Source organism: Rhinichthys klamathensis, unplaced genomic scaffold (genome assembly GCF_029890125.1).
Source record: "Rhinichthys klamathensis goyatoka isolate OS25496 unplaced genomic scaffold, OSU_Roscu_1.1 h1tg000010l_1, whole genome shotgun sequence".
NCBI lineage: Eukaryota > Metazoa > Chordata > Actinopteri > Cypriniformes > Leuciscidae > Rhinichthys > Rhinichthys klamathensis.
In genome coordinates this window covers 713,247-725,901 of record NW_026606563.1, presented here as the reverse complement: position 1 = coordinate 725,901, position 12,655 = coordinate 713,247, and positions in this window count along the sequence as shown.

Below are 12,655 nucleotides of genomic sequence, written 5' to 3'. Positions count from 1 at the left end.
TGATTTTCAGATCAATTTGAAGCAAAAACTCTAGGCGACCACATCCACTAGTCAAAAGTCTTGTGGACAAATATTTAGTATGTTATTTGTGGCCTTATATTATAAACTTTATTTTTTAGTTTTTTTCAATAACCACGCATAAACAATATTCTCTCAAAAATACAAACATGTACATACATGTTGCTCACATATTATGGTAGCCCTGTGTGTGCTAAATAGAGTGTAATTTCACCTGTGCCATTAATATGTTTATAAGCAACTGAAAAAAGCACAAATGTCAGAGCATGCCAAAACATCTCAAGGACCCCGAAAACACCTCAGACCCCAGAGGGTTAACTGCCTGTAATACAATACAATTGTTAACACTTAATAATATAAACATAATTTTGTATTAAGTAAAAGGACAGCATTTGCGCTTTACATAAACAGGAGCTTTGTTCATTACAGTTTAATAAATTTCAGATGTAAATTACAAAACAAGAGTACTAATTTACACTTACATCATCTCTTAACCACGGCATGGTCAACGAAGACTCTCCCAACAACTCCGGTGGGCAAACACTACAGATTTCCTTTATTAACACTGGAAATCTCCTGGAGACATAAGCCTGGCTTTAATTTTCATCGCAATCTCCAGTTAATAAGATTTCCATTATATACACATAACAAAAAAATAACAAACTGTTAACTCTTATACTTTGCAGCGTAATTTAAGACAAAATGAAAAAGGCAAGTAATTAAGTAAATACCTTGTCATTATCATTTATATCATTTATATAATTGTGCTACAAAGGAAGACTTAGTGCTGTCAGGTGGGATGTTCAGTTTGCCACCAGAAGTAGGCTGGAGAGGTTTCCTTCCCTCAAATTTTTTTAAATTTTTTTATGAAAAACAGGTTGTTTACTTCGGTATAACATTACAATTTTCATTTTATTATTTTAGTTCTTCCACAATTTATACATTCTTATTATTTTGTAGTATGATATATTGATGGAACCTCCTAGCATCCCATGCAACCCAATAGACAACTGTTTGGCCTCAATTTCAGCCTTAAAAGTCTGGTTGATTTTGTCATTATGCAGCTCAATTAACACCCTGTTTGAAGTGTGCCTCATTCATTTGGCACAATGAATACCATACAGCTGAAAGTTCACGATTGAACTGCTCTGCAACTGATGAGTTCACTTCTGTTCTAAAGGTGGGGCAGATGTTGAGGCTTCTCAACTTCTCTTCTGGACGTTTTTTTATTTTTCTGGCTGAACCGGTGACAAATCAGACACAATTATTTGGTATATGTACCAAACAATCCTTAAAACTCACTCTGGGATCATCCCCCAGTGAGGGCAAGAAGGTCTTAGTAACCATGACTACGATCAGATAAGTTGGTTTTTGTAACGGGGTTCGTTGTTATGGGAAGAAGGAGGCGGGAACCAGCGAACATTCAAGAAGTTTAATAAATAAATAAACAAATACAAAAATGAAAGTAAAGCCAGCAGCCCCTCACGGACGACTGCTGGCCACAGAAACAAAACACAACACATAAGTTTAGGCCCATTCCTCTCTCAATCTTCACAGTCGTCCTCTCCTCCTTTATGCTTCCGCTCCTCCGTGAGAGATGCGAGGCCGGTGCGTCTCACAGGTGTCGCTCATTATCAATCACGCCACCGGCCTCGCGCCGCTCTCACGGCACTCGGCCTCGTCCTGCTCGCCACAGTTTTATTGCTGTTAAGAATGTGGTCAGGGCCCCTGCCATTAGAACCTACAGACATTAAAGCAGACTTCCCTGCATTCATTTATCGATGAATGGATCTATAAATGAGCATGGATCCCAGAACAATTTTGTGAATGATTTACTGTCTTGTATTTTATGTATATTATGTATTTGATACTACGGTATGTATTTTATTATTCAACCAACGGTCATTGTAACCTCAACTACACCGTGTTTGGTCTCTATAAATTGGTACTTTGAAGATCGGAATGACTGTGTACATGATATGTCGATAACAACAACATATTAGTATTACAATAATCTTTCATAGTTTCTTCACCAACAACCAATCCAGCTGCACATGCAAATGAGCACGCTTGAAACAAAAGATCCATGAATCGAATTCTCCCCCTTGGAAACTCCACCTTTCTTATTGGTTGAGCCAGCCCTGAGAGGCTGGGACCTTTCTCAGGCTTTAAATTGCACCTCCACAAGCCCTTCCCTCTTGTTTCCTGCTTCTCGACTGCTGGTTGATGTCTGTGGGGACCCCCACCATGACCACAGCCTGCTATGCTTTCACTCTCCCAACAGAGTCAGACTGTAGTTTCTTCAATCCAACTCAGAGGAAAACTGCAACTTTGCCATTACTGAATGGGTAACCATCAACTCTTCCGACTTCCTCACTCCTTGGTTGCCTTCGTGGCCTCTCCGGCCCAGGGCCAGCAGGTCACAAGCTGCATGTGCCCAGCCATGTGCTCATGGAGAGAGAGAGAGAGCTTTCAAGCAGAACAGAGTCGAACTAACCAGGCAAGTTCATCATATCTTCTTCATCCAACAGAGAAGAAAACTATTGCAACTTCAATGTTTGACACTCTCGGAGCCATCAACATCCTTTTCCAAGAACTTTAAAGGTGCTCTAAGTGATGTCACACGTTTTTTAGGCCAAAACATTTTTTGTCACATACAGCAAACATCTCCTCACTCTCCGCTGGCTGCCTGTCCCCTGAACACACTGTAAAGAAACGCGATCTCTGTAGACAGCCCAGGCTCCACAAACAGCAACAACAACAAACTGCGGAGACCCGCTCCCCAAAACATAACAAACTGTTCCAGCCAATGACCGACAAGAAGGGTTTGGGGGGTTAGTGTGCGGATGAGGAGGAGGGAGGGTCTAGCTAGCCTCCGTTTTGTTTGACAATAGTTCGAACGTCAACAAGAAGTGACGTCACCCAGGATCGCTTAGAGAACCTTTAATAATTGTTTCCACTGCAAATGCCATGCAAGTATCAATTTAATGAGGTACTCTGAAAATGATAAGCTGATGGTTCTTTTCATTGTTAAATATGTTTAGATTAGTTATGTTTGTGATTTAGTTAATACAACTTGTGGACAATACGTATTTGGTTCTGATTCTTTGCTTGCAACTAAGTTTACTTTTCGATTTAGATTTTGACTACAGGCTCTTAGTACTGTACAGTAAGAAAGACATTTCCCTTCCCCGGAAATGAATATTTCTTAGAATTAATAAACAATTAACGCCGAGTGTTCACGGGACGAACAGGTGGGTTGATTGTAATATTAATTTTACTACATTAAGTTAACCAATTATTATTGATTATTAATATTTCAGTAGAGTTAATTCGTTATCGCTACACCGGTCATATAAGGAGTACCTTTCAGATGTCCCTGTAATCGGATGCTTTGCTGTCATTCTGTCGCTATCCTTTTCTTCTATTAGAGGTAATGGGGACCTCAGGTTCTTCACCCACTGCATATCAACCTTTAAATTAGGGATGCACCGAATGTTCGGCAACTGAAATTATATAAACAGAATAAATAAAAAGACCGAATAAATTTTACCGAACAATTACGTTTTTGATGACGCGATCAAATAGTAACCAGAGTGAGAGGCGCGAGCTTTATAAATTCAGCAAACATGCCCCCTTTGAGCAGATAACAAAAGAGATAAGCTCATCTGACGCATCTGTGGCAGAAGTTATACCCTTACTTGTAGCACTAAAGCGTCTTTTAACCCTCTGGGGTCGACAATCGCGCCAGCGCGTTTTGCTGGATTTTTTTCCACATAGCAGCAAAATAGACTTAAATAATCCGTCATTTATGGTCATACAGAAATATGAAAAAATAAACTGTTGAATGTCTTCTTTTTTTATGTGTCCACTTACAATCGAAATAAAACATTGTGCTTTTGTAAAATAAAATAAAAATAAACAGGGTGTGCTTTCTGGCTCTCCGTCTCTGTGAACTTTTTTTCTGGAGCACGTCTCTAAACTACATTAATTTTACTCAGCGAATACTAGTCACACAGACAAAAGTAATAAATCTTTATAATCATTTAAGTGTCTACTTTTAAATTATCTAATTCAAAACGAAAACAAATATTCTCTTTTTATGTAATCTGTATGAAAAGAGAGAGTCAGTCGTTCTCATGGCAACTCATCTGCTAATCGCAACGAGAGCACGCGCTATTCAAACGCAAATGTTACGCAAATGCTATTCAAACAAACTTACCTCAGAAGTGCTGGTTTCGGTTTCATTTGGGGGTGGGGGGCAACGGATCCAGTTGAGGATTGTGAATAGTAAATTCTTTATTCTTAAGTGCTTTGTTCTAATCGCGATACAGTGTATGTAAACCGCAAAAGTAGACTTATGTCTAGGACAGTTATTCATTTTTTTGCACTTTACAATGCACTGTGACAGTCGTCAATGATTTGTGTTTTTCCTATTCTGTTCTGGGGATGGCGCTGTTGAGCGTATAGGGGAACTAGGTGGGAAGTTATTTAAGGAAGTGTGATTGCGTTTCTCTCTCTCTCTCGCGCGCGTTATGGGAATTTCACACAGGACGCGGAATAGGCCTATTTCACAAAATGGCCCCCGAGACCGGAAGTAGGGTAAACTCTTTTCCGGGGAAAGCGCTAGCAGTTACAGTCGGAGGACAAATGCGGAAACTATAAGCGGTTTAGTCCTGTTGCTTACCTTTTTATGGTGTTTATGTCAACCCAAAGAAGAAACAACCCTATTTATCACTTCACAGCTTTCCGTGTTTTACGGGTTTTCATGGAACAACTGGGGAGAGGTTAAATCACGCCAGACACAGACGGCAAAAAGACTTCTGGTCGCGCCGCCGCCCGCTACGATCGCCATTCATTTTCAAAATGGACGTTGAACAGCTTGTTTTCTCTCTCAGTCATTCATATAACGTTATCTGACAAAAGTAAGAATATCAGATGTTGTCCGTTTTGTTGATAGTTTTCAGGGAGTTGTGAAAAGATCGAAATTGGACAAATTCTTGACGTTTGCTTAGTGCTTACAAAAAAACAGTTCCATTCATTTAAATGGCATGACACTTAATGACTAAGCTCACATTTAACGTTAATATATCGAAAAACAATAAATAAATAAATTGAAATGATGTCTGATTGTAGGCTATGAGTGAAATCTAGTGGCTTTTGTTAAAGGCTATGAGTGAAATCTAGTGGCTTTTGTTAAAAAAAATCATGTTATTAAGTGTTAGTCCAGGAGATTGCAGCAATCTTCCACTAGATTATGGCTCCTTTTTCATGTTACCATGAATGAAACTAAGAATTGTACATCTTTACAGTGAATTTGACCTAACGTTGCTAGTATGTCTAATAATAAAATTAAGGCAAATAAAAAAATAGTTAGACTAAAAACATGAATGAAGTGATTGATATTACATGTTTAAAAAAAAAATCATGTTACAAAATAATATTTAACTGTCTGGGGCCCCCTTATGAAAAGAAAATATTCCCTATATATGAATTATCAATATATGAAATGGTTTAATTTGAAAACATACAGAATAATATATGGTGTTAATATATTACAATATATTGAATGAAACATGTCAAGTCACTTTTTGCAAAGAAACAAGTCATTCTCATATATTTAAAAATGTGAGAATATATTTACTAATATATAATGTATATAATGTAATTTTATATTCAGTAATACACTAAATAATATATACAGGGATTAAAGTTATCCGTCGCTACGACGGACTTCCGTTAATATCAGGTTTCCCCCCTGTCCTTATGTCTTAAATTACCCTTTTCATTATTGTAAGGCCGTAAATATGCTTATATTTCTTAAATAGTGTAATGTCTTCATTTTAGTTCGAATGGGTCGGAAGGACGAGGTGTTCACCCGCTTAGGGAGATGTGACCAAAGCCTGGACTGGAGCAAAAGCCCGTTCCTCTCTGCACAGAAGCGTTCTATTATCACTCCGCTCCTGATCCACTCCGGGTTTTCCAGTCCCACTCACGGGAAAAACTGCTCCGTGTTCAAACAACTTTAAAAGTTATTCCAATATGTTAATTTTTTTATATCACAAACGTCTGAATTTATAAGACTATGTAACGGTTTGGAAAGTATTTTATACGTTTAATAAATGTCCCAGCTGCCCTTTTGCTTGCACAAGTAAACAGCAGGCCTGGCAAAGCGCACCCAGGTAAAAAGGAAAGAAAGCTACAGAACACAACTTCTACAAACAATTTTAATTTGCCAACATTTAATAATAATAAATAAAAGTGCATGACGTGCAAATCGGATAACAATCAAGTGCAATATAAACATGTTTTGTCAGGGCATCAGTCCCGAACCGGCATCAACACTCCATTTCAACATCTGCTTCCTCCTTCACACGCACCTGGCGTGATTTAACCTCTCCCCGGTTGTTCCATGAAAACCCGCAAAACACGAAAAGCTGTGAAGTGATCAATAGGGTTGTTTCTTCTTTGGGTTGAAACATAAAAAGGTAAGCAACCGCTTTTAGTCTCCGCATTTGTCCTCCGACTGTAACTGCTAGCGCTTTCACCGGAAAAGAGTTTACCCTACTTCCAGTCTCGGCGGCCATTTTTGTGAAATAGGCCTATGCGCTGCGCTGGCCGCTGGGTTCAACGCTGCCCTTCAGATACAACGCGATTTGCGATTTTGCCAGAGCAAAGTAGGCGGAGTTTTCAAAAACTTTAAGCGGGAGTTCTATACGTCAGTATAATAAGGTTAGTTATTTTGATTGTTGTTCCTCCTTTCGGTCAGCAGTAAACTATGTATCTGTCCCGTGCTAAGAAGCGAGCGATAGCACTAGTCCTGCTAATGAGAAGAAGAGAGAGAGCAGCAAGGAAAAAGAGGTTGTGGGTGCATGAAACCCTCAGGTCCAGAGAACAGTTTGGGGAATTCAGGCTTGCAAAGGAGCTCCGTTTCCACAGCGACCGGTTCCAGGTGTACTTTCGCAGTTCGACAGTTTGCTGGGCAGAGTCGGACCTAGAATCTCAAGGATCCATACAAGCTACAGAGAGCCAATTTCTTCAACAGAGCGTCTGGCAATTTGTCTGAGGTGGGTGATTTATATTAAAATAAAATTTCATTGCATTAGTTTCTTAATTGGAGGTGGGTAAAAGTTTTGCTGTTTTAATTGTAGGCTACTGATATTTATATTATAATGAACATTATAATGTCATTAATTTAAGATACCTGGCAACTGGTGACTCCTACACCACCATTGCTTCTAGTTACAGAGTGGGCATCTCCACTGTGGCAGGCATTGTGCCAGAGATGTCCAAGGCCATTTGGGATAGCCTGGTGGATGAGTTTCTGCCTGTACCAAAGACTGCTGATTGGCAGGAGGTCGCCTTTGGCTTCAAGGAGAGGTGGAACTTCCCCAACTGTGTGGGTGCAATGGATGGGAAGCATGTGGTAATCCAAGCACCACATAATTCAGGCTCCCAGTATTTTAACTACAAGGGAACATACTCTGTTGTACTTCTGGCGGTTGTGGATGCAAGGTATCTTTTTAGGGTAGTGGATGTTGGAGCTTTTGGTCGGAACAGTGACGGGGGACCCTTGCTGCCTCTGCTTTTGGACAAGCACTGCGGGAAGAGAAGCTCCATCTCCCAGAAGATGCTCCTCTCCCAGGCACTGATCACCTGGGGCCCATGCCTCATGTCTTTGTGGGTGATGAGGCCTTTCCCCTCAGGTAAGTTATAATAATATATATATATATATATATATATATAGATTATACATATTTCTAGATTATATGTATGTGTATATGTATAATCTAGAAATATATATATATATGAATATAGATTATACATATATATGTGACCTTGACAATATGGCTATTAGAAATGTCGACCAAATTGACTACGCCACCCCCACTTTTCTGGGATGGGGGACCCTAACAATGATATTTTTAACACAGGCGGTTCAAATAAATGAACTAGAAGCCAGAGTACAAAAGTTGATAATTTATTAAAAATGACAGGCACAATCCTTCTCCACAGGTATTGAAATAATAACCTAATTGGTAACAATGTTGTTTAGCAGAGATTTCGAAACTAAAAAAAATAGAACAAACAAAAACCCCAAAAGAACCAAAAACAACCCACAACAATTCAACTCAATTTAAGAAAACGTTAAACAAAAAAACAAAAATGAAAACAATACTCAAAACGAATCAGGATTGATTAATTAAAGAAATACAATTAATTAAAGAAACAAACAGTGAATCCAGAATTCAGATTTGATTGAACTGACAAATTATGACTAAATTGTATCAGAGAAGACAATGATAAATTTAATTGAGCTGACAAATTATAATTAAATTATATAAGAGAAGACAATGACAGATAGAACACTCGAAACAAATCAAACTCGAATCATAAATTGGAGAACACACCACATGGGAGGAAACAAAAATCCAAACCAGATAAAAGTCAAAACCAATCAAACCTTACGTAAAACACACAAACCTATAAGACCTCCCATACAGTGGTATACCAATAAATAAGACAGAAAGATTTCACAAAATGACTACCATAAAAAAAACACAAAAAAGAAAAAGGCATAATTATCCAATTAACGAAAGATAAACAAAACAAATTAATCTCAATATTTCAGTGGGAAAAGAAACAATGGCTACCACCCAAAGGAGGTTTTAAAACCTGTAATTAAAACCAATTCACACTTTTATTACACATAAGAATCAACATATTCTCACTTAAAACAACGTGTAAAAAATACTCACGTACTCGATACTCTATGGTTCACTTGGTTGACGGGGACATAACAGTCTCAATGAAAGGCAGAAGTGGGTTTTAACGCAGTCTGTTCCGTACAAACGTCCATAAACGCTGGCATATAGACACGAGTGATCCTAAAATACACGTTCTAGATCTTTAGCCCAACCTTTTAAGTCAATCATAAATAAACTTGACCATGCACTCACATCCAGCGGCCAAACCCACCCGCAAAGTTGCACGCACGCGGCGTTCTCAGACCAACATCAGCACAGGAAAAATTCTAAAGCACATTTGCACGTAGCCGAACCCAAACGCAGAGTGGCACGCACCTGCGTTCTCAGCTCAACAGGTCATCAGCGCAGGAATAAACCTAAAACACATTTGCGGGCACATTATACTAACATATCTTCTATTAAGATCGACACCAAAAAAACTCTTTACTCACACTGATTTGTCGGGCACAGCAGTAACACGCAAGCAGTTCTTCCAACGTGGCAGTATAGGAGAACCCTCACACACACACTCATTCATCGAGCGGAGAACGAGAACAAACGCTGTTTCCTTGGCGCCCGCGAGACTTTAAACGCGGCCGGCCCTATCACATCACATGACCACTTAAAGGCATAGCATACTTATTCTGGTTACATATATTTCTAGATTATGCATACATACAAATTATATATATATATACATATAACATCTAAATCATCTAAATCAAAACACGAATCATGAACTCAGTTCTTATATATATATATATATATCTCAAGAATCTAGACCTCAGGAAAACTCAGCCCTGTGTAAAGTAGTCAAGAACTCGATTTCAACTTGACTCCTTTTTTCTCGTGACAGGTTTCTGAGACGTGGTGCCAGACTCAAAAGAAAAAGCTCCTCCTCATCTGAAGCCTGATTGAGAACTGCAGGAGTAGACAGGCAACTGGGAGCTACATCAGTCAGGAAAAGGGTAAAGGTTTCAGTTGGGGCACCAGGTGGTGATGACTGAACAGCCAAGGGTGATGAGGTAACCTGGGAGCTAGTTGATCTCTCCTCTAGGGATGGGGACATATTGGATGATGTGGCCCTCTCTCTGACATGAGGCTCCAAGAAACTCATTATGGAGAAATACCTCCATGTGGTCTTTTGTTCTGCCCCTGCACCACTCTTCTTCTCCCTCATAGTCTTTCTCTCCTTTATAAATCTGTCCCTGAGATTTTTCCATCGCTTTTTACACTCATCCTTGTAAGTCCGTCTAATTTGATCCAATGGCGGCATTCAAATTAGCGGTGAAGGTCTCAACGCGTGTTCCGTCTTTTCCCATGGCAAAGGAGATTTTTAATTAAATGTAATACATTTTATCTTATGTATTAACTCGTTTCATCTGACTCCATAAAATGAAAAAGTTTTTCAATGATATCTGTGCATCATTAAGTATACGTTAATGTTTGACTATTCCTTTTAACTCCAATGGAAATAAAGTCAAAGTCTGTTAGAATAATCAAATATAACAATTTATTATGTCAGGTAAAAGTATTATAACAATTCCATAATCAATTGAAAGATAATCAATGCAAATCATCAAATGTTCTAGAACAAAGAGGAAAATCTTTTACCCGACATGAAATACATGAATGCTGAGTCTCGGCGACTCAGCGTCCACGGGCCGATCTGAGATACAGAAAGAGCCACGATCCCTTGCTGCATTGCATTAAATAGCCAGACCTCATTTCATATGTAAACCTGTGTTCACAGTGGAAATTTACTGTTCACCCCCCCAGACTTACTGGGGGCAGAAGTTGATTTACATGGTACCATTTGCTAACAGTGGAAATTAGCATTGAGTTCACACCTTCTGGGAGTAGGAGACCACATTCATTTGTGTGCCAGATATCCCTAAACTTCTAAAAAAACCTTATTACCTTTTGTTTTACTCTTTTGGAATGAGACATCTGAACCACTCACTCTGGGACATTTAAAATGATACTAAACACAATAATCATTCACATTAAACCATACATACCGGTATATTCTTATGTGAGTTTCAAGTGATCTGCATGAAGGGGAAGGAGTGGGGGATGAGGGGAAGAAATGTGAGAGGTGTTCAGATGTTAATTTGCAAGCAAGGTCCTTTGTCTTACAGATCTGTGGTGAGTTTGATTCCTTCAACCAGTTTTCCAGTCTTACAGATTTCCCTCCTTGACCCCGTGGGTCAAATTCGAATGAAAACTTACGGGGTCACGCGGTAAGACGTTTGTTGTAATCCTTAAGATGTAACTCAAAATTGTCTTTGCAATGTCCGTATCTGTAGAAGCTCAGAGGGCTGTGTTCCCCTGCAGAACACCTGGTCCCACCAGGTGTATGTAGCTTGAGTCCAGCAGGTGGATGAGTGCGTTCAGGCTTTCTTCCTGTGATGTGAGCAAAGTTCATAGAGTCAATCTGGACCTTTTGACTTGTTCAGTTGATGTGTCATTCCTTCATGGAGAAACTTCCGCTTCCCTGGCACCTTCCCCATGATGATAATCTGTCCCTTCTTGACCAATCCTGTCACCTCCAGCGGTGCGGTTGTCTGGGCAGACCTCAGTGGATGAAGGGGTTCTCCTTGGCTTCACACTGCTTTGTGTGAGACACCTGAAAAGCATCTTAAATGTCCGCTTCTCGATTGAACACATATGAACTTGAACTCGCGAAGAAATCCTTAGAAACGCATAATGCAACAAAACAAAATCATGTCATATTCAATGTAAAATACCATGTTCTTGTCAGCAGGTGTGAATGGTACATCTGTCTCATATGTTTTTCAAGGTCCTGAATGGTAAGGATGTCTCATATTAAATATCCAATTCTTAAATATATATTATATATATATATATTATTTTTTTGGTCTGAATTATACAAAGGAAATGCAGCAAGAGGTCAGTGTAATCAAAGCAATAAAATAAATGGTATGCATCAATACGTCTTGTAATAACAATAATATTCAAAAATAAAAAAAATATGAAGAATCACTGTTTGTTCAGGAATCTTCCAATGTAAGCCACTTATGCAATCTAAGAAGTGACTTGGAACATGCTTAAATGTATTCAAGAATGGAGATTGTTCATTCCTTGCAACAGGTGTGAGATTGTGTGTTTGTGTGTGTGTGTGTGTATGTGAGTGTGATAGTTTGTGTGAGAGAGAGAGAGTGTGTGTGTGTGTGTGTGTGTGTGTTGTTGGCTAAGTCACAGTCAATGACAGGGTTGAATTGTAAATTCTGTAATTGTTTGAAGCGCTCACACTTCAGATCTATTTGTTATGATGTTTCTGTTATTAGTGGTTGTTGAGAAATCAGGGGCCCTCTGACCTTCCAACCACCCTAACAACAATCAGAAAGTTTAAACATTTTTAAATTTAATAGCAGGTCTGCCTCTGCTTTAATTTTGTTTTTGCATCATTGATTTGTGACTGTAGCCATTCATATGTATATTAAAGTGTTTTCCCATGAGTTGGCAGAGTGTTGTGAATAGCGTATGCTATGTGTGCCTCGGTCATCATGGGATCAGCTTTACCATCCTATGTGTGTGAAGCTATCTGGATCTGTTAGTGTGAAGATGCACAATAGATCTTTAGTGAAGTGACACTTTTGGACTCTATGTCATCTTTATCTTCTCATGATGTGTAGTGTTCAGTCTGAATAGACTTGATCTATTCCAGGTCATGATGCTGTGAGGGTGTAGTGATGGAGGTGTGTGTTCAGTGTTCATAGGAGATGGGTGGAATCTACTCTATAACAATTGTGTTGCAAATTTTAGTTCCAGTTCTAAACTGGGAGGCCATGCTAATGTAGTGATGTGCTATTGTGAGATGTACAGTGGGGGAAATAAGTATTTGACCCCTTGCTGATTTTGCAGGT